Below are 21,953 nucleotides of genomic sequence, written 5' to 3' on the forward strand. Positions count from 1 at the left end.
AGGGCTCGGACTCCACCTCGACTCCGGAAGACGGTCTCCGCCTCGCCCGACCCCAGGGCTCGGACTCAGCCTCGACTCCAGAAGACGGTCTCTGCCTCGCCCGACCCCAGGGCTCGGACTCAACCTCGACTCCGGAAGACGGTCTCCGCCTCGCCCGACCCCAGGGCTCAGACTGAACTTCGACCTCAGAGGAGTCACCGCCTCGCCCGACCTCGGGCTTGGACCGACCACGTCACAGGGGGGGCCATCATTACCCTACCCCTAGCTAGCTCAGGCTACGGGGAACAAGACCGGCGTCCCATCTGGCTCGCCCCGGTAAAACAAGTAATGATGGCACCCCGCGTGCTCCATGACGACGGCGGTTCTCAGCCCCTTACGGAAGCAAGGAGACGTCAGCAAGGATCCGACAGCCCCGACAGCTATGCTTCCACAGGGCTCAAGCGCTCCTCCGACGGCCACAACATCACATGAACAGGGCAGCAACACCTCTCCGACAGCCACGACAACATGTACATAGGGCTCTGGCTCCCCTTTGCTAGACACGTTAGCACATTGCTACACCCCCCATTGTACATGTGGGCCCTCTCCTTACATCTATAAAAGGAAGGTACATGGCTCTCGTACGAGAAGGAGGCCGCGCGGGAGAACGGGACGACGCACAAGGCTCGCGCTCTCTGTCTCTCTCCCTCGCGAACGCTTGTAACCCCCTACTGCAAGCGCATCCGCCCTGGGCGCAGGACAACACGAGGCCGTGGTTTCCCCTTACTGTTTTCCGCCTAGTGTTCCGTCTCGCGCCGACCCATCTGGACTGGGACACGCAGCGACAATTTACTCGTCGGTCTAGGTACCCCCCGGGGTCGAAACGCCGACAAAAACCAACCCTTTTGCAAAGATCAAACATGTTCACCTTGATCCCAAACTTAAAACCATTTGGCCCCATTGACAAAGTGGCGCCAAAATACCTCTAGAACACTCTAAAGAAGTTTGAACCCAACCCTAAATTGTTTGACATGACTTGGCACAAGTTTTGTCTCGGGTTGGACAACTAGGATAGAGACAACTTCCCACCCCCATATCTCTCTAACCCGACCACATATCCCCTTGGAACTCACATGAACTAGGTAGCCCTAGGTACAGGGAAGAGATCTCTCACAGGTCTTAGGGCATGATTCGCACGTTTTGGCTGCTCAGCAGAGGGTAGAACACGAACAGAAGCAAAGAGCCACGTGTTCGACGCGCTCTGAGCTCGCCAGAGCACACCCGCGCGCGCCCCAGCGTGCCTCGTGTCGCGCCAAAGCCGAGCCAGCGCCGTTGCCCACACCCGCGCCTATAAAGCCCCCATAGACGTAGACCGTACTCCTCCGCGCACGCTCGACCTCACCGGAGCCAGAGATCACCGGCGTTGCCCTGCAAGCGGCGTGCCCGCGGCCACCCGATCCCCCGCCACCGTAGACCGGCCTACAGAGCCCTTCCCAGCCACGCCTAACCCTCGAAATAGACCGTGCATGCCTCGGTGAAGCTCCCTGAGCAAGAAATCGGACTTTGCCTCGCCGGAGAAGCCAGTCCACGGTTGCCGGACTTCACCCGACCGCCGGTGAACGTAGACCGGGTAAGTCTCTGCACCATTTTTCGATTCCTTGCGCACATAGCCTCTACGTCATCCCGTGGAGCTCATCGTGCCATTTAATTGGACTAGATCGCCGTGGTTAGGCCAGAACACTCGTCGCTGACGAGATCACCCGCCTGCACGCGTGGACCGATCGACTCCGGCCACCACCGCCGTCGAGCCGTACCTCGCTGTGACCGCCAGGACCTCCCGAAGCCAACCCCGCCCCTCGCCGGACCTCTCTTACCGCCGGTAAGCCGCGCCGCCCTTTTCTTTTCTGCGGGTACTATTTGCATAAGGGGAGGGACCTTGGGGGAGAAGAAGAAAAGGCCAGGGGGTTTTGTGCGCTGTCAGTGACTCAAGGGAATAGTGGCGCAGGGGTAGAAATGAGTGGAATGATTTAGAAAGAACCCAGGGTCTTCGGTGCAAAGTAGTTTTCCAGGAAACCTTTTAAAATATTCTGATTTAAATCCAAACAGAACTTGAAAAATTCATAACTTCAGTTTGGTTTACCCAAATCGAGTCAAACCAATTTTGCCAGATCCTAAATAATGTAAACTACTTAGGAAAAATATAAACCCCTAAGTGTTGCAGAAAACTTTAAAGTTATGATTTAAATGATTAACTGGTCAAAAGCTAAAAGAAATAAGGAAAAGTAGCTACACTATTTGACTGGGGTTAAGAAAATTTAGAGAAGTACTTAATCACTTCCTAACCTGTTTAAAAATAATAAACCCCTCTGTACACCCCTTTAAGGTAGAGCTTGCCATTTAAATCACTTTTTGCTTAAAGTAGAAGCAAATATAAAAGGTGGTTTAAATAAAGACCCAGGGAGCACCCACATTTTTGTTAGTTTACTTATTCAGTGTAGTTCGCTAGAAAAATTTATTATACCCTTGTTTAGTGCAAAAGAAAGGAGATACCTTTTAAATTAGAAAAACAAGGACACCTTAGAAAAACCCTAGAAAAATAACCCGAGGAGAAAACACCCCAAACCTTGGGGTAACTTATGTTTTGTTATTAAGAACATAGGAAAAATATGAAATCTGTTGTTTGACATTTTTCAAATAACAAGATAGTAGTAAGTGCCTCTTTAACATTACACTTTAGAAAATCACAAATAAATAACCACCAACTAATCTTCTATGATTTTTGGCACAGAAGCATGTTATTACTTTTAGATACCAGCAAAAATGACCCTTAGGACAGAACCCACACCTAGTTAAGAGTTGTAGTGCAAAGTGACCCCTTTGCCCCAACTTTTGTTATTTTTGTCCAGGGCATATTTTATTTATTCTGGACCTCAAATTTATAGGACAGACTACAGTGACCAATAGTAACCCACTGTAAATTTTTCAGAATTTTTGGAAGGAGTTGAATCACTGTTGTAGTTCAAACCCACACTAGAATTCATAAATAGAAATTGAAAAAGGGGAATAAATAGTGGAGACTAATGTTAGCCTAACTAAACCAGCAAAACCCCTTGAGTGCCTACTGAAGAATTTAAGAGGCAATCCAAGTCTTAATCCCTTATGCTTAGGCAAAATCTCATACCTAAATTGGTAAGCATAAACCACTAAGATCCTCTTGTAACCAAGAAACCCTAAGTTATTCACTAACTTAGTTTTCTTCACTTAACATGATGATTTCTAAATTCTGCATAATCATAGCATACATGTTTCTTACTCATTGCATTCGATAGATTGCAACCTAGCTGACGGAGAATACATCCTCGTGCCGGAGCAAGGAGTTGCTCAGGAGGTAGCCCCAGATCCAGTACCAGAGCCTACCCCAGAGGATCTGCCTGCCCCAGCTTTGGAAGGCAAGCCCCGGTTTTATGCATAACCTGTTTATTATGCTACTTTACTACACTTAATGATTGTAGGATTGAATGTGCACTTAAGTGTAGGAGTTGTTTGAAACCCTAGTTGCATGATCTCAGGAATCCTATTGAGATGAATACTAGTATGCTAGGTTGAGTAGCTGCTTTATTAATTAGGGATCTCGGTAGAAGTCGAGTGATTTTTCTAGCACTCGCGCGAGGTCAGGAATTGGTTGTATCCATTTTTATATCATAATGATGATGGTCTATGGACAACGATCCATGGGGATGCGTTGTCTACGAGACGGAAATTGGAATAAGGATTAAGGTGTGGTACCGTGTGTCAAGCGTTTGAATGTACTAAGCACATGCCGAGAAATATGGTAAATCGGTAAGCCTAGTACCTGAGTGAACCTGGCAGTGGACATATCCCCTCACGCGACCTGAGACGTGGTCTCCCATTCCGATTATGGTGGGTACAAGTGCGGTCACTGCACGACGACAGTCGGGGTCAGTGAGGCATTGTACGCCAACGCGGTGAGCCCTAATCTGCTGACGGGGAATCGATGGGGACGGTTGATATGTGTGGGGACGGAGTGTCTCGCCACGTCGTGTGTTTAGGTTTACCTTGCAAGGATAAAAACTCGATTTGAATCGTCTGCTTCTCGCAGCTAATGAGACTGCTTGATCCATGCTGCTACATTGAGTAACAAGTGGAAATAAGATGACTTGGCAAAAGTTGTTGATTGCTAAATGTTTGATACCATGTATGATTAGATAGGTATACATTTAGTCACACTAAAACTTGACAAAGCTAAAACTTGATTTATAAACTCAGCTAGTGCTTTTGGCAACCAAACCCCTGAGCCAAACAACTGCATGTCTAGAGGTAGAGGAGTAGACTCATCACACCGGGTAAGTCTAGCTGAGTATTAGTATACTCAGCCTTGCTTGTGGCATAATTTTTACAGGTTCTCTGGAAGACATGGTTGCTGGAGTGACTTGGCCGTCCATCTTGCCACCGGGTTGGACAGTCGAGTGGGACCCTGCCTCGGTTGAGGAAGAGCATGAGGAGTGATGGGATAGGCTTCCCCATCTCTCTGTTATTTACCGTTAGTTTTATTCCGCTGCACTTCGAACAATGATGACTACTTTTGCTAAAACTCCGATGATGATGTAATAAGTTTAATACTCCTTAATGTATGGTTTTATGCTTTATTGTATTTGCTCTGTGACTCACCATCGAGTGAGTCTGTGGTACTTGATCCTGTCAGTGGCCTCGTCGGACTAGATCCGAGGGATTGACGGGTTATTCCCATTTAAGTGTGGTCTAGTCTCTAATGCGGGACATAGGCACTTAAGTTGGAATAATTCGGGAAGTTCCGCCACAAACACCAGCTCGTTGGCGGCGCAATTCTAGAGCTGCGTCGTGGGAGGAAAACAGAGTACCTCGACATCCCCCTCAAGGATAGCATCAAACAGAGTACCACTGCAAGTCCCTTCCCCCTCGGTCGGGGAGGCAGCCAGATGTCCATACTCCAAGCTGGGTAGAATCTCTGACCCCTTTGGAGATAACGGAAGCAAAAGTACTGCTTGCCGAGGTCTGCTTGTTGAAAGACAGAGGCCTGACTGCTGAAGCTGTGGTCGTTGATTTTGTCTTCAAGAATATCCAGCCTTTGAAGGATAGGGCGTACCCGACTTATCTGTACAGTGGCATCAATGACTCTACCCGGGTCACAAACAAGAGAATCCCCATTGAAGATCTGGTGAGCCGACTGGATATGATTCTGAAGGGCAGAGTGTCAAATGTTGGTGCTCCTGTTGCCTATTCTGCCTAGAATCTACCACCACATAGGTCATTTTCTGAATTTGTGTCCAACCCTCCTGCTAGTGATGGTAGCCTGGGTCTTAGAGTGCGACCCTCTCTCGAGGACATTGAGGCTCTGATTGCCCCTCTTTGGAGTCTTCCAGATGATGAGAGGTAGACTCATTTTGAGATGCCAGCTAGCACAGATGATGCAGAGATAGATGTTGTGCTTAGTATGTTGGCTGGGGAATCATCTGACTCGACCCATGCCAAGCCGATGGCTATCACGGCTGGACAAGAGCTTGGCAAAGCGGTGGAGATTCGGAAGCCTGAAGGTGCTCACCCAAAGCGTCCACGCCGAGTTAGCCGCCCGACTGCACCTGTTGAGGAAAAGAAGAAAAAGAGGCGGCTTCGGCGACTGTCATGCTTGGACCAGGGTGCCGGTCCTTCTGCTCTGGTTCGTGATGAAGTGCCAGCAGAGGTCCTTCCTGAGGTTGATGTCAAGGGTTGTGATCGTGCACAAGCTGCTGTCTGTATATTTGATGAAGAAGAAGAAGAAGAGGAAGAAGTCCCGCTGATCCATAAGAACAGCCGACATTACAGAGGTAGTGAGGGGGGGAGTGATATTCCTTCTCCAGCTCTGTCGGCTTTTGTCAGTCTTCAGGGATTGTCAATATCAGATTTTGATCAGGCCCTTGAGGAAGTCTTCCCTGAGGATATGCTGTCAGAGCCCACTGCCGATGATGTGATGGTTGTTTGTTCAGAGGTTCCAGACGTTGGACTGGAGGTATCTCGAGTAGTGTCTCGTGCATCATCGACTTTGGAGGGCAGTCTTCAATGCCAAGATGCTTCTCCGAGTTGCCCGACACCCATGGAGGTGATAGAGGAGCCCTCAGCCTTAGAGGTGGCTACTGCAGAAGACCCAGCCCCTGACGGTGGTGCTGGCAGTTATCTAGCCCCTGAGGGTGTTGCTGGTAGTGATCCGACTCTGGTGGGTAGCGCAAGCTGCAACCCAGCCCTCGAGGGTGTTCAGGTGGGCTCTCCTTCCCACACCTCCATGGACGTCCATGTTGGGTCGTCTCCACCTCGGTCCGATGGGGCGACAGCGATGCATGCTTCCACAGCTTTGAACAAACAAGTCACCTTAGAGGTCGGTGAGCTAGATGCAAGAAGTCTGTTATCTGCTGGCAGGGCTGAGATCACCCCTGACAATGCCCTTCAAATTGTTCCTGCCGATCTTCCCCTGTCAAGCCATGACATAGCTCCCCTTGCCTTGGGTCTACCATCGTTCCTCTCCAATCTTCAGGTGAGTCAACTACTTGCCTTTTATTGTTCATATTGGTAAATTATCTTTCTTATGCTTATCTGTCTTCGACCACAGGCTTTGGTTGATGGAATGTCTACCCAGCTGAGGTCGTGCGGTGCCACTGTCCTAGAAGGAGCTCTGTCTCTAATGCAGTGGAACCCATTGCTGCTTCAGAAACAAATTGCTGACTTGAAGGCATCGAACGCTGGTTAGTGACCTCACTTCTTCCTTAGTTGTTTTTTATTGATCAACTTGTTTTTAATCATGCATCCCCATTCAGCTGCATTGTCGGATATGGCCCGGCGGTGCTCTGAACTTGAGGAGAAATATCTTCGAAGTCAAGCCGACTTAACCCAATGGTGCTCTGACCTTGAGGAGAAGTATTCTCAAGGTCAAGCCGACTTGGCCCGAGTTTCTGCTTCTTTAGATGGCGCGCGCTCTTTGAACTCTTCCCTCAATGCTCAGCTTGACTCAGAAAGGATGGCACATGAGGTAAACTCCCTTGGTTGACTTTGCCATGCTTATTGTTGACTGGGTGCTGAATGTTGATTCTTGTTCGTAGGAGGAGAAACGAGCACTTGTAGCCTCTCGTGATAATCTGGACAGGTTATATCGTGACGCTAGCAACTCCTTGACTATTTTGGAAAGGAGCCACCGCTTCACTATGTCGGACCTAGACCATCATCATCAGAGTTGCAAGTATCTTAGGATGAAGTTCAGCGGCTTGGACAACTGTTATCAGCCAAGGATTTGACCATTAAAGATCTTCGTGCTTCAAAGAAACTCGTCGCACAGGAGCTAGAAACTGCTCGACTGGCTGTCAAAGCCTCAGAGGACAACTGCGTCGTTCTGAAGGCTTAGCGCGACAAGGCTATGGACAAAGCCATTCGCGCGGGGCGGATCTTGATGAGGAGGCCCGTCGTAGTGGTTCCTGACGACATTGTCGTCGACGTCAAGGCTGCGCCTGATGCTTCGAGTCGTCCTTCTTCCTCGATTGCTCCTACAAAAAACATTGCTGGCAAAGACGTTTCGATGCAGTGAAATTCTACAAAACACTTGATGTGCTATGAATTCTATGTGCGTGTGATGGTTGTGTTCGAATATTTTGTGGATAGGGCATCAGAACGTGTCCTTGGAGCTGACAAGTACAACGTTCTTTTTTCCTGGAGTACTAATTGTTTTGTTGTTAGGGTATAACAGTCACACTGAACAATTGTGAAAGTAAATGTGGCGTGCTGGTTTCAAAACTTTTTCTGACTCAAGCCGATCGCCTGGTCGGTAAAGCATAGTGGTCGCCCTAAGATAGGTAGATGTGATCGTATCGCACCGACTTAAGTCATCGCTGACTTGAGTCGATTGTCCCGTTAGTAGGGTATAGTGGTCACCCTAAGCCGAGTTAGCGCGAGCATGTTGCACCAACTTACGTCGTCGCCGACTTAAGCCGATTGCTCTGTTAGCAAGGTATAGTGGTCATCCTAAGCCAAGTAAGCGTGAGCATGTTGCACCGTCTTAAGCCGTCGCCGACTTAATCCGATTGCTCCGTTAGTAGAGTATAGTGGTCACCCTAAGTCAAGTAAGCGTGAGCATGTTGCACCGTCTTAAGTCGTTGCCGACTTAAGCCGATTGCTCCGTCAGTAGGGTATAGTGGTCACCCTAAGTCGAGTAAGCGTGAGCATATTGCACCGTCTTAAGTCGTCGCTGACTTAAGCCGATTGCTCCGTCAGTAGGGTATAGTGGTCACCCTAAGTCGAGTAAGCGTGTTGATTTCAAGTCCATTTGAATCGAAGTCAGCTGATAGTCAAGAGTTTGAATGCCTTTGAAAACGAAAACTTTATTGATGATGGATTCTCCAATTACAGAGTACAATGTTGCTTCGATAGCTTTTGAGGCCTTGCTAAGGGTAAAACTTTCTATGGTGCTCTATGTTCCATGAGTTCCCCACTTCCATGCCATCCATTTGAGTAAGCCGGTATGATCCCGGCCGAGTGACCTCTGATACAATGAATGACCCTTCCCATAGTGGTGACAACTTGTGCCGTCCTTCCCCCATTAGAATTCAGCGAAGGACCGGTGTCATATGACTTTATCATGATAACACCTCAAGGCTTGCTGGTATCTAGCTGACTGAATTACTGTGTACAATCGCTCTTCCTCCAGCACATCAATATCCTCTAGCCTGGTAGTTTCTGCTTCAGCTATGCTTTTGAAGACCAGCCTCGGTACCCCGAACATGAGGTCGGCGGGTAGCACTTCCTCTGAACCATAAACCATGAAGAACGAGGTATTTCCATGTAGAGCTCAGCTAGGTTGAGTTCTCAAGCTCCAAACCACATATGGCAGCTCTCTAATCCACTTTCCTGCAAGCTTTTCATTTTTGTCGAACACTTTCTTCCTGAGTGCTTCCAGTATCATTCCATTGGCTCTTTCCACCTGACCATTGGCTCTTGGATGCGCTACTGATGCATACTTGATCTGGATACTCTGTTGTTCACAGAAATCGAAGAATTCAGAGTTGGTGAAGTTGGATCTCAGGTCGGTTATGATGCTATTTGGTATCCTAAATCTGAATATTATGTCTTGTATGAATTCCACTGCATTGGCTGAGGTTAAAGAAGCAATAGACTTGTACTCTATCTATTTGGTGAACTTGTCAATGGCAACCAACACGTGAGTATAGCCTCCCTGAGCTTTCATGAAGGGTCCAATCATGTCCAGCCCCCAGCATGCAAATGGCCATGTTATAGGGATGGTCTGCAGCTGCTGTGCCGGTAAATGTTGTTGCTTTGACAAGAATTGGCAAGCTTCACACCTCTGGACTAACTCGGCGGCATCACTCTTCGCCGTTGGCCAATAGAAACTAGACCTAAAAACTTTCCCAACCAGAGTTCTGGATGCTGCGTGTACTCCGCACTGTCCGGCGTGGATTTCATCCAATAGCTGCTTCCCAGTAGTCGAGGAAACGCACTTCATGAGGACTCCCGTAGCACTCCTTCTGTATAGTGTGCCCCCTATGAGGGTGTAGTGGGCCGACTGTCTTGCGATGCGTTCTGCCGCAGCCTTATCATCCGGTTCTTCTTCATTCTTTATGTACCTGATGATAGGCTCTCTCCAGTCATTAGGGTCCGACTCTGGTTGGCTCAAGGTGTTGCATTCTTCTATCTGATCTGAGTGAATACTCGGGCATGACACTTCTTTGACGAAGATCCCGGGTGGGACCTGGGCCCGACTGGATCCCAGCTTCGACAACACATCTACTGCTGCGTTGCGGTCTCTTTCCACGTGATGGAATTCCAACCCTTTAAACTTGTCTTCTAATTTTTGGACGACTGCACAGTACTTGCCCATAGAATCAGTCGAGCAATCCTAGTCTTTATTTATCTAGCTTATGACCACTAGTGAATCTCCATATACCATCAACCTCTTAACGCCCAGTGACACGGCGATGTTCAATCCGTGGATCAGTGCTTCATATTCTGCTGCATTATGTGATGCTGGGAATAACAACTGAAATGCATACTTGAGTTGTTCACCTCCTAGAGCAATGAAGAGGATCCCTGCACCTGCTCCCTGCAGTTTTAGCGAGCCATCGAAATACATTTGCCATACTTCAGTAGCCTCTGGGTTGTCTGGAACCTGATGCTTAGTCCATTTTGATACGAAGTCAGCTAGTGCTTGAGTCTTTACTGTCGTGCGAGGCCGAAACTCTATGTCATGAGCTCCTAGTTCGCAAGCCCACTTGGCTATTCTTCGGATGGCTTCTTTGTTGTGAAGAATATCCCCTATTGGAAACCCGGTGACTACTATGACTTTGTGGTCGTCAAAGTAGTGACGGAGCTTGCGAGCGGTTAGAAGTACCGTGTACAGTAGTTTTTGAACTTGGGGATACTTCTTTTTAGAGGGTCCAAGAACTTCGCTGATGAAGTAGACTGGATGATGTACTGGATATGTATGTCCTTCCTCCACTCGCTCAACTACTAACGCGGTGCTCACCACGTGAGTCGTGCAGGAGATGTATAACAACAGATCTTCTGCTGGCTGATTCAGCGTGGCTCAGCGTGGTGGCTTGAGTACAGGTGGTGTAGTCAAGAACTGTTTCAGTGCTTCTAGAGCTTCCTGCACTTCTGTGGTCCACTGAAACTTTTCCACCTTCTTGAGCAATTTGTAGAATGGCATGCCTTTCTCACCCAGCCTTGATATGAACCTGCTCAAGGCTGCCATTCATCCAGTAAGCCTCTGCACTTTCTTCTGTGATCGCGGCGCTTCCATTCTCATGATGGCCTCGATTTTTTCTGGGTTGGCTTCGATTCCTTGGTGGCTGACAATGAATCCAAATAACTTCCCTGCTGGTACTCCGAAAACACATTTCTCTGGATTGAGCTTCCACCGGTATCGCCTCAGGCTGTTGAAGACCAGCTGCAAATCTTCAATGAAGTTTTCTGAGTTTTCTGTTTTGATTACCACGTCATCAACATAGGCTTCTACCTGCTTGCCTAGTGATTGCCTAAGCGTGTTTGAATAGCTCTCTGGTAAGTCGCTCCCGCATTCTTGAGGCCGAACGACATGGAGGTATAGCAGAAAGCTCCAAACGAGGTAATGAATGCAGTTTTTTCCTCATCTTCTTTTGCTAAGCTGATATGATGGTACCTAGAATAGCAGTCTAGGAAGGACAGCATAGAACATCCAGTGATCGAATAAACCACCTGATCTATTCTAGGGAGTCCAAAGGAATCCTTCGAACAGTGTTTGTTGAGATCAGTATAGTCGACGCACATGCGCCAATCCACTTTATTCTTTTTGAGTACAAGAACAGGATTTGCTAGCCACTCAGGATGCAGTACTTCTCTAATGAACCCTGCTGCGACTAAGCGAGCTAACTCAGCGTGAATAGCTTCTCTTTTGTCAAGCGTGAAACAACACAGTTTTTGTCGAATCGGCCTTGCTTGGGGATAGACCTTCAATTTGTGCTCGGCCAGTTCTCTTGGGACTCCCGGCATATCCGCAGGCTGCCATGCGAATATGTCTCGGTTATCTTGCAGGAACCGGACGAGCGCGCTTTCCTATTTGCCATCAAGGCTGGAGCTGATGATGGCAGTCTTGCGTTCATCAGCGAACCCAAGGTTGATCCTTTTCATCTCCTCAGTCGGCCGCATAGAGGTCACGGCTTGAGCTTCGTTCGCAGGTACTGCGAGGTCTCCCTCAGGCTTTATGTTTGCCTGCGCGGAGGAGGTCGTCGGTGGTTTAGTAGTGAGGGCCGCTTGGATAGCTCCTCGAAAACATTCCGCGGTGCCTTGGAAGTCAGCGCGCACGGTAATGATACCTTGTGGCCCTGGCATCTTCAATATCATGTACGAATAGTGCAGATTGGCCATGAATTTTGCCAATCCTGGCCTGCCGATGATGGCGTTGTATCCGCAGTCAAAACGTGCTACCTCGAACCTTAGGAACTCGGTTCTGTAGTTTTTCGGAGTTCCAAAGGTAACATGCATGTAGATGTGTCCGAGCGGGTATTCTCCTTCGGTCGGCACAGTACCGAAGAAAGGGGTGTCTGACTCGTGGAGTTCTTTGAGTGCGACCCCAAGCCTAAGAGCGTCCGAGGGAAGGTGACGTTGATGCTGCTTCCCCCGTCCACTAATACTTTCTTTACCCTGCTCTCTCGGATCACCGGATCGACAAGGAGCGGGTACTTGCCCGGATGATCGAAGTTGAGTCATTGATCCGCCCGGGTAAAGGTGATTGGGTATTCTGACCACCGATATGGGGTGGGGGCACTGGTGGTTGCCACTAGTATCTGTCGGTCATTGAGCTTCTGCTGCCTTTTGTTTTCCTGCGACCCGTGTCCTCCGAAGATTACGTTGACCTCCCCGTCGACACGCGGGAATGCTCCACCTCCTCCCCCTTCCTGTTGTTGAGGTTGTCGAGGCTCGCCAGGCCCTCCTCGTGGTAGGGAGGTGGTAGAGGCTGGAACGGTCGGCCATTCCCGACGGAATGCTTGAAGTCTCTGCAGTTCCGCAAGGTGTGGCGCATATCCTTGTGATACGGGCACTGGGCATTGAGGATGTTGTCTAGTGTCTGCTCGCCTCCGCGGGGTGCACCTCGGGCACGAGAGATGGGTGGTCCGGCGGTGTGGACCTCTTCACGAGGCCTCTTCTCCCAACGCTTGTCGGGTTGATGGTTCGCGTCGCGCCGCGGTGCAGACAGAGCAGGCTTCGCTCCCCCAATGAGGTCCTGAGCCCGTTCATCGGCGGTGATGTAGAGGTCCGCTTCCCGAAACAGCTGCTCAGAGGTGGTCGGTGCCTTCTGCAATATGGCTTGGACGAAGGCCGAGTCATTAGATCCCCGGTAGAAATCCTCAATCACTGCTGCCTCAGTGACCTCGGGGATGCAATTTCTCATGGTCTGAAACCTCTTGAGGTACGACCGAAGTGTTTCATCGCCCCGAGGCTTGATGGATTTGAGGTCCCATGGCTGCGCCGGCTTGTCGGAGAGGGACTAAAAGTTGGCGATGAAGCGCCGACTGAAGTCGCTCCAATCGTCGATGCATTGTCGCGGCAGGTGTCGTAGCCATTGCAATGCATCCTGCCCGAGGACGATGGGCAAGTACGCAATTATCACTTCTTCAGTTGCCCAGCGGCCCGAGCAGCGGTTGTATAGACAGCCAACCAGCCTCCCAGGTCCTGCTTAGGCTCGTATTTGTCGACGTTGGAGACCTTGAAGTTTGGGGGCCACTGGATGGCCCTGAGACACAGAGTAAGCGCAGATACTCCACACGTGTCCTCCTGTCGACAGTTGTGGTGCCGGTCCCAGGGAGGGGAGTTGCTGACGTGCTGTCTCGACCGTCCCTGGGTCGTGCCACCAGTTGAAGCCGTCGCCGACTCAATTCCGGTGGCGTGACTTTGTGCCGGAACACCATGGTCCTGATCGTACTCCTCTCGGCACCGTATCTCATTTTCATGTCATCGTTCACGCGAAGCGTTGATGGAGTTCCGTGCATCTCGCCGACTGTTGATGGCATGCCGCAGATCGCTCGGGGGATGAGCGAGGGGTAGAAGATGATTAGTTGTCCGAGTGAGCAGTCGCCGATAGCCTTCAGCATCTGGGGTCTAGGGGAGGCCATCAGCTATCCAAGCCAACACTCCTCCGACGTCACTTGGTGTGTTCATTGCACGAGCAAAGTCAGGGTTCAGGTTTCGCGCGAAGAGAGGGTTCTCTCGGCGTAACTTCGCATCCTGCTCAGCTTGCTCTCGATCTCGATCTTGAGCTTGCCTGCGATCACGTCGGTGAGAGTTCCTCCTTTCTCTAAAGACTCACTCGTCAGGAGTTTCTCCTACTTCTGAGACTTCATCTCGAGATACAGGCTACGCTGGGTCCCGCTCCCCAGCTTCGTGATGTCGCCGAATATTCCGGCGTCGGTTTCTCCGTTGCCGAGCTTCTCACTGAGGAGGTTCTTCCCCTGGCATGGTTGGCTCGTCGTCGGAGATGGGAGATGACTCTACTCTCCCCCGATGAAGAGGACGTTGGGGTAGAAAGGAGTTGCTATGGTGATGAATTTCTTTCCATCCTTCTTTGAGGGCGAAGGTGTCGGAAGGACAACATGACGGGCCTCTATCCCGCTTGCTTCTTTTTTCCTCCTAATCCGTGTCCACTCCTCTGTGGATGAGGTGGACAACGCGGTTCTTCGAGTAAGTGAATTCCCGGCTCTCGACTTGCAGAAGGTAGCCTTTGCCTGGGGCGCGGGAGGTTGCGCTATCTGCTGCCTTGTTCTGGCTTTCTCAGAAATTTTCGGGAAAGGCTTCTTCTCTGGTGGATCCGCTATGCATTGCAGAACTCCCTTCTCACCTGCTACGGACAAAATGGTCCCGAAGCAAAATATGGATCCAGGGTGGAAAGCAATCTGGCATTGGAAGGTGACAACTATTGAGCTAGCTTGGATCAATGACACACCCCCTACCTGGCGCGCCAGCTGACAGTGTTTGGAACCCGACCGCGCACCCGGGGTTACCCCTCGAGGAGCTTTTGGGTAGGACGGTGTTGTTGACTGTAACTCAATGGTTCGTGCGAGACGCACGAGAGACGGTAGACGATTTTCTACATGTTCGGGCCGCTTTGAGATGCGTAATGCCCTACTTCCTAGTGTGGATCTTTATGTGGTGGGTTACAAGGGGAATCTCCAGTATGGAGAAAGCTAGTGAGCTAAGTAGATGGTCGATGGATGACTTGGAAATGATGGGGTACCCCTAGGCCTTATATATCCGACCGTGGGGTACTACATGCATGTATGATAACGATGTATACCTAAGTAATATTGAACCGACTGATCTTATCTTCCTACAATCTTGCCGACTTATCCTCATTTGGTTCCGACGTCCAGGGGTGTCGCGCGGGATAATCGGATCAAAGCTGTGGATAACGTTTAAATCCAAAGAGCCACTTGGGTCCAAGTCTGCTCATTCCCTGCGTCGGCCCATTCTGCCAGTAGTTATCCCCTGGCCCACGAAGGGACGGCCTCGCGAATCAACAGGCCCAAAGCCTTTCGCGAGGCCTTCTTGCCTTCTAGTGGACCCGGGGATATCTGTCCCCCACAGACATGGTTGCTCCAACTTTTTTGAGGAAGTCTGGTGTCTCATTGGGATGCTTGCACTTCATGGTGGTGAAAAGTTTGGCATATGTCCATTTCTTGTTCTTCTTATTCTTTTTGGGATGGTCGGAGGTGCCTCCGTGGGTGGCCTCCTCCCACTTCCCCTTGCCCTTAAGGGATCGAAGATCACACATACCACCTCTTCGCCTGAGGCATGGCTCATGGTGATGTCAATAAGTTCCTCAGTGGTCCTTGGATGCTTGCACCCGAGCTTGTGGACTAGGGACTCGCAAGTGGTTTCAAAAAAGAAAGCTACAATTATGTTGGCGGGAGACTTGATGCATTGTTGAGAAACCGCCTGGAAGTTCCCTATGGATATTTCTCTAAGATCCAACCAACTATGAATCCGGTAGATGATAGGTGCTCTAGCCACGCTCTAGCTGAATCTGCTAGAAACAACGACAAGTTATGAATGATGAATATGTCATTGTCTGCACCACTAGCCCTACAAGCGTGATAGTGGTCTTGTAGCCATAAGCTTGGGTTCATCTCGCTAGAGTATTTTGGCATGTTGACTGGGGGTTGGAATCGCGACAGGAACATGACATCATGGATACAGAGGAAAAAACCTTTGGCCCCGGTAAATCGGGGCTAGGGCTTCTATCCCCACCGTGTTAGGGGTGGTGTTCGTGTGAGCCCCTAGTGTCCTTTTCATCCTAGATGCACTGCCTCACGTTTAGGGTGTGCCACATGTCGTATCCTATTCCAAGCCAGTCCTGCGCTAGGACTCGGACAATTCTATCGCTGGTGCTTAATGCTGGTCATGATGTGGCACCCTAAAAGTCGCCTAATGGGGGGGTGAATAGGCAAAACCTAAAATTTACAAACTTGAATACAAAACTTCACCCGGGTTAATGTTAGACCGAGTATAAATGAAATTGGAGTGCGGAAGAGGTGTTATTCTTGTAAAGAGTTGCACTCATGAATGCAGAATTACTTGGGTGCAACTCAAATTTATATGAGATCAATTGCAAGAAAGAGAACAAGAGAGGGGAGAGAGAAAGAACCAAATCGCTAGCAAGATTAACATAAAGACACAAGTGATTTGTTTCCCGAGGTTCGGTTCCGAAGAATCTACTCCTCATTGAGGAATCCATGTAGGATGGGTCACTTTCAACCCTTTCCCTCTCTCAAACGGTCACTTAGACTAGATGAGTGTTCTTCTCTTTTCGGGAGACACTTAGTCCCGCGAGGACCTCCACACAAAGAACCAAAGTCTCTTGCTAGATGATTACAATTTTGAGAATGAGATTAGAGAAAGAAAGAGCACGATCAAAAACTCATGGCCAAAAGAGCAACAAGAAATCACAAAGTCACACTCTCTCGAGTTCTCTCCAAAGCACTAATCACTAATGATCTTCTAACACAATTATGGCACTTGGAGATATCTTCATGCTTTGAGTGTGGTTGGAGTGAAGTCTTTGCTCTTTGCAATGAATGTGAGAGTTGGAAGCCTAGATGTCTTGAATGGAGGTGGTTGGGTTGTATTTTTAGCCACCAACACCTCCCTAGCCATTCCACCTTTTTGCCATGTGGGGACAGTCGCGCGCCTGCTCTCGACAGTCTGCCCATGCAAAAATCAATGGCTGGATCGCAACGGTCAGTTATAACAGCTATACAATGGCTATGATCGCATTAAATGCATCGTCAGATGTCAGATTAAGCTTGCCACCGATGGTTCGGTCGTGCCGGCAGATGGTCCGTAGGGACACTAAAATTCATTTTATCGAACATGTCACTTTCAGGTTGGTCTGAGTTTCAACGAGCAGGTGGTACGGGCCTTGAGGCCAGACGGTCCGCACATGGTGCTTGACGACACTCTTCTTCTTTTCAGACGATTCGTATTTCAAGTGGTATTTTGACATAGTTCCTATCCGAAATCATGCTTGGTATCACTGATCATCCGAGCTTGGGACCCAGACGGTCCGTGACCTACTGAGTTTGAGAGTTGATCTTCCTTGAATTATTTCTCGAGTACATACTTTCAAAACTCAGCAACCTAGTTATCTCAAATGGTTTTGATGGTCATCAATCACCAAAACAAGTGTAGAAAGGGTATCAAGACACATTTCCCTTTCACACCCGCTCTGTGCTCCGACGAAATCGTACGCTGACTGACGCTAGGCTCGAACTATCGCACGGAGCTTTTTGCCTGTTGGGCTACCACTTGCTCAAGGAGTGTCCATACCTCTTCTCAAGTCCTCCATTCCTCAAGCATAGTCGGCTGGGGAACCCATGAAGTAGGTCCGCAACCGTAATGACACTTTGGATTGAACACAGAAAGGACAGAGGCGTTCAGATGTTCTCCATGATCCACCTATGGGCATCTCAAGCGTTAGCATGTGCCTACCCTCCGTTCCAATGGTTCCCAAGCTCCCGCTATAGTATCCCATGTTCTTGTTTGATTTTCCAGCGGGCCTCCTCGAGTTTCCTCTAATTGTCCCTTAACTAATCCTATCATGATGAGGGCTTAGAGAGGATGTCCTCATTTGTCACACCCGGTTTTGGAAGGTAAACCGAATGCGAACCATGTACGTGCCAGGATCAGAACTCACGTACATAGTGATTACATAAATGACTCATCATAGCACAATGCTCCGAATAACAATAAAGGGTAAGTAATAATATGAAAGACTAGAGTCATTTACATAGTAAAATCAAAGTAAATAGAATATAAACGTAGCCAACGTAAATAAACCCACCACAGGCAGCTGACTGGGGGAGGTCGCTAGCCTAATCCTCGAACTCGTCGAAGCCCTAGAACTCCTGGAGATCCGCCTCGACGCCTTCTTCTTTACCTGAGCAAAGATTGCACCAAAGGCAACCTGGTGTTTTGTGAAAGCAAGGGTGAGTACACATCAACGTACTCAGCAAATGTCTCGTTTGGCTATAGTGGACTAGCTTTATGCGGGGTTAAGTCAAGTAGTTGCTTTTAGTTGGTCAGGTTATTATTACTAGTAGGAAGCCAGGTTTTAGCATTAACCCAAGTTCTTAACCCAAAGTACCCTTCCCAAACGGAAAGAATACCACTTACCATTACCATAATCATAATCAAAACATCATCCTCATCGCCACCTGTAAACCAACCACCTCTGATCAAAGTATCTCTAATCAAAGAGGATCCCAAGGCCGCTCAAAACCGTGAGCACGGCTGATATATCAGTTTCTAACCCTCTGCAGAGGTCGCACACTTTACCCATGAGCCATGATTCCCGTTTTGCCCGGGGATCATGACTCCCCATTGATCACTTCCTAGGTGGTCCGACAGGGTATCACTACGTAGCTTTTACAAAGATTCCCTAGAGGTACTAGCCGCCCGTTAGGTTTCTCCAGTTTGATAAACACAGTACCTCTCCCTGAAGGGGGGTGACTAACAAAAGCAAAACGAAAGAACCTCGGCACCTAGCCTCGGTAGAGCAAGCACTGTGCCTGGACCCCATTGACGGCACGACGGCGAAGCAACTATACCTCTAGTTCCTCTAATTAATTAGCTAAGGGCCCCCCATTTCACCCTCATGGTTGCACTGTTATCCCGGGTGATCTCTCAACGAACAGGTCCTTACGGAAAGGCACTCGAGAAACCGCTCGAGCCCCCCTTGAATGCCACAAGTATAACATCATCATAAAGAAGGGAAACAACGTATCATTGGTAAATCTCATCATGTTCATTGATTAGTGTTGAGCAATAGCATAAAGCTAAACAATAATAATAATCCAACCCAAATAGGTAAACAAGGACATGGATAACAAAAGCTAGTCAATCCTTAGGTTTCAATTAAGTAATGCGGGACAGTGAATTATAAGTAGATAGGACATAATGGGTCAGAGGACACTTGCCTTTACCAAACAGATGCTAAGGGTCTTCAATCTCGTAGAACTCGAAGAACCAGATCACTTGGTCGCCAACTCTTGATCTTCGATTCCTCGAAGCACGGAAACAAATCGCGATCTAATCGCAACGCAAAGCGAAGACGAACAAGCACAAGCAAACAAACATGTATATATACATAAGAACATTACACCATACAAGATAAAAACATAATAAAATATGCAAATGGAATAGAGCGCGCTACTACGGTCACGCGAGGAAAAAGAAACGCGACAGCCGGAGCTACGGTCAAGAAGTCAATGGGTTTACACTAAACAAATATTAACTATAACACCTAATTCGACATTATCAAATATAAATATTCTACATCAGCCAGTTCGATTAATTTGCTACACTAACAAATGTTAGTTAATAAAATGATTTAATTAAAACGAGAGATTCTAAGCGAGGTGAATTTATGACGTGTGAAACAACACGACAACGTGCCAACGACGCGCGGACACGCGCGACGTAGCACGCTGACGACACACGAAACAGTGCGCGCGACGAGCGCGGACGCGCACGAATCAGCACGTCGGCGCGTACGGAACGACACCCGCGACAGACGAGAATAATTAAACAGGTGACTCGTTTATACTAAAATAATGTTAAATAAATAGAAAGCAGTTAAATTAATATCATCCATGTTAATATTTATTATAAAAGCCCAAGATAGACACTACACCCTTTAATCTGATTGGAATACTAATCTAATAAATATTAGTCGAGCAATCCTTAAGTTAGTTATCTAAAATATAAAACCTGACAAATTAACGTTATTAACGTGAGTGTTCATAAGCGAAAACAATTTATTATCACAAGAAGACGTCGTGCGAACGACGCGAACGCGCACACGCGCAGGGGGTAGACGAGGTAGACGGGGGTAGACGGGCTCGTCTAGGGGTAGACAAACGTCGTCGGGACCCCGACGGCACGCTATGCATACGCGAAACAATGCGCACAACAGCGAGCGACACGCGCGAGCCAACACGACTACGCGCGCGAACAGCACGCTGACGCGCAAACGAGAACTGCTACATAGATGTCGCCTCTATACTAGACAAGTGTTACATTTAAAACATTCGTGTAGTCATTAATCAGACTATCATATATTTATAAAGTGTAAGTTAAAATGATAAATTAGTTATTTTGATAACTAACAGGTAAATAATTAATTCATTAATTAAATAAGCATGTGTCGCGACCAAACAATGTTCCTAATATGAAATTGACGTCGCTAGAGTTGACGTAACCGAACGAGTTATGCCGCATGAGACTTAATACATTCAACCCTATAATGAACTTATAAACAACGTGATACACGTGTACTGTTAAATTATGTCGTATTCATACTAACTACGCGTTAAACACGACATTTAAGTTGGCGTACACACACTAACGAGTATCTACAAACGCATAATTAAAATCATTAATTAGGTTCGGTTGAATTGTTATTTTACTAATACACAACTAAACAAGTAATCAATTATTTTAACGTGAACGATATAGCGAAATGATTTTACTAAAGCGTGCAAACAGTGACTCACGAGAACGACGACGCGCATGGACAACACGTGAATGACGCATGACGACACGTGCGACAGCCCGTGAATCATGCGCGAATAGACGTGCTGCGCGCGGCACGAATCATGCGACAGCGATGGAGTTTTGCATATGGTTCGGACGAGGGGGGGTTGACGGTCTCACCTCAGGACGACGACACGGTCACAGGGGCGAGCTCGATGAGGCGCTGCCGCGGCGAGACGACGGCGAGACTAGGAGAGTGAGTTACAGCATGGGGGCTCGACCGTGGAGCCTAAACAGCAGAAGCCGATGGCGCGGACCTGAGGCGCTTGCGCGCGCAAGTGCCCTGCGGACTGAGCAGTCGCGACCATGCGCGCGCAACGCTAGGTGGAGGCACTGCCCGCACCGGCCTAGGCGAGCTCGCCGACGGCATGCCGCACGGGCGCAGGCTGCGCGGGCTGCGCAGACACGCTGGAGAAAGGAGGGAGGACGCGCGTGATGGATGACGGCATGGATGGGCTGCACGACGCCGACGAATGGGGTCCCTAGCGCATGGCGGATGCCGGCCAGCAGGAGCGCAGGGTGCGCTGGAGGTCACCGATGGCTGGGCTAGGCGACGGCGATCCTGCTCGCCAAATGAGGGCTCGCGGGGCTTCTCGCGGGCAGCAGCCACACAGGGGCACGAATCAGGCTGGCCACCGCGTGGGCCACGCGCCATGCCGGGCACGAGCCGTCGGGCGGCAGCGCGCGCGAGGGGAGAGCTCGGCACGTCGAGGTCGAGGGCTGGTGATAAGGGAAAATGAAGGAGGAAGAGGAGATGATGTGCAGATGTCGGATAGGAGAACGTGGGCGCGGACGTCAGGTTTCTCGGAGTAGTGGGCGAGTGCCGCGCGAGCAGCAGGGCGTGCGGCGGTTGCAGGAGTGTGCATGGGGAGAAGTGGAGGCCAGCGCTCTGGCAGGTGGGCCCCAGGACGCGGCGAGACGAGCGCGCCTGTGCGAGCGCGGCGGCAGGGACGAGCGCGTGCTGGCGCGCGCGCAGGCAGCGGCTGCAGGAGGGGGTGCGCTGATGCGCTAGGGCACACGGGGCGTGGGCCGCACGCATGGACGCGCTGGGCTGGGGGCGCGCTGGGCTGAGCGAAGGAAGCGCTGCTGGGCCGCAAGGTGCGGAGTGGGCCGCGGGCAGGCCGAGAGAGGGAGAGGGGGGGGAAGGTAGGCCGGGCCACCGAGCAGGCCAGCTAGGGGAGGGAGCTAGCATGGACTTTTCCTTTTCTCTTTCTATTTGAATATAACTCTAGCTTTTAAATTCAAAGTCACATGCTTCATGAGTTTAAATGGAGGCACGGCAACACAAAACGTCATACAAAATTAGATGCTCTAGCATGTGA

The sequence above is a fragment of the Zea mays genome, chromosome 4 (genome assembly GCF_902167145.1).
Source record: "Zea mays cultivar B73 chromosome 4, Zm-B73-REFERENCE-NAM-5.0, whole genome shotgun sequence".
NCBI classification, from domain to species: Eukaryota; Viridiplantae; Streptophyta; class Magnoliopsida; order Poales; family Poaceae; genus Zea; species Zea mays.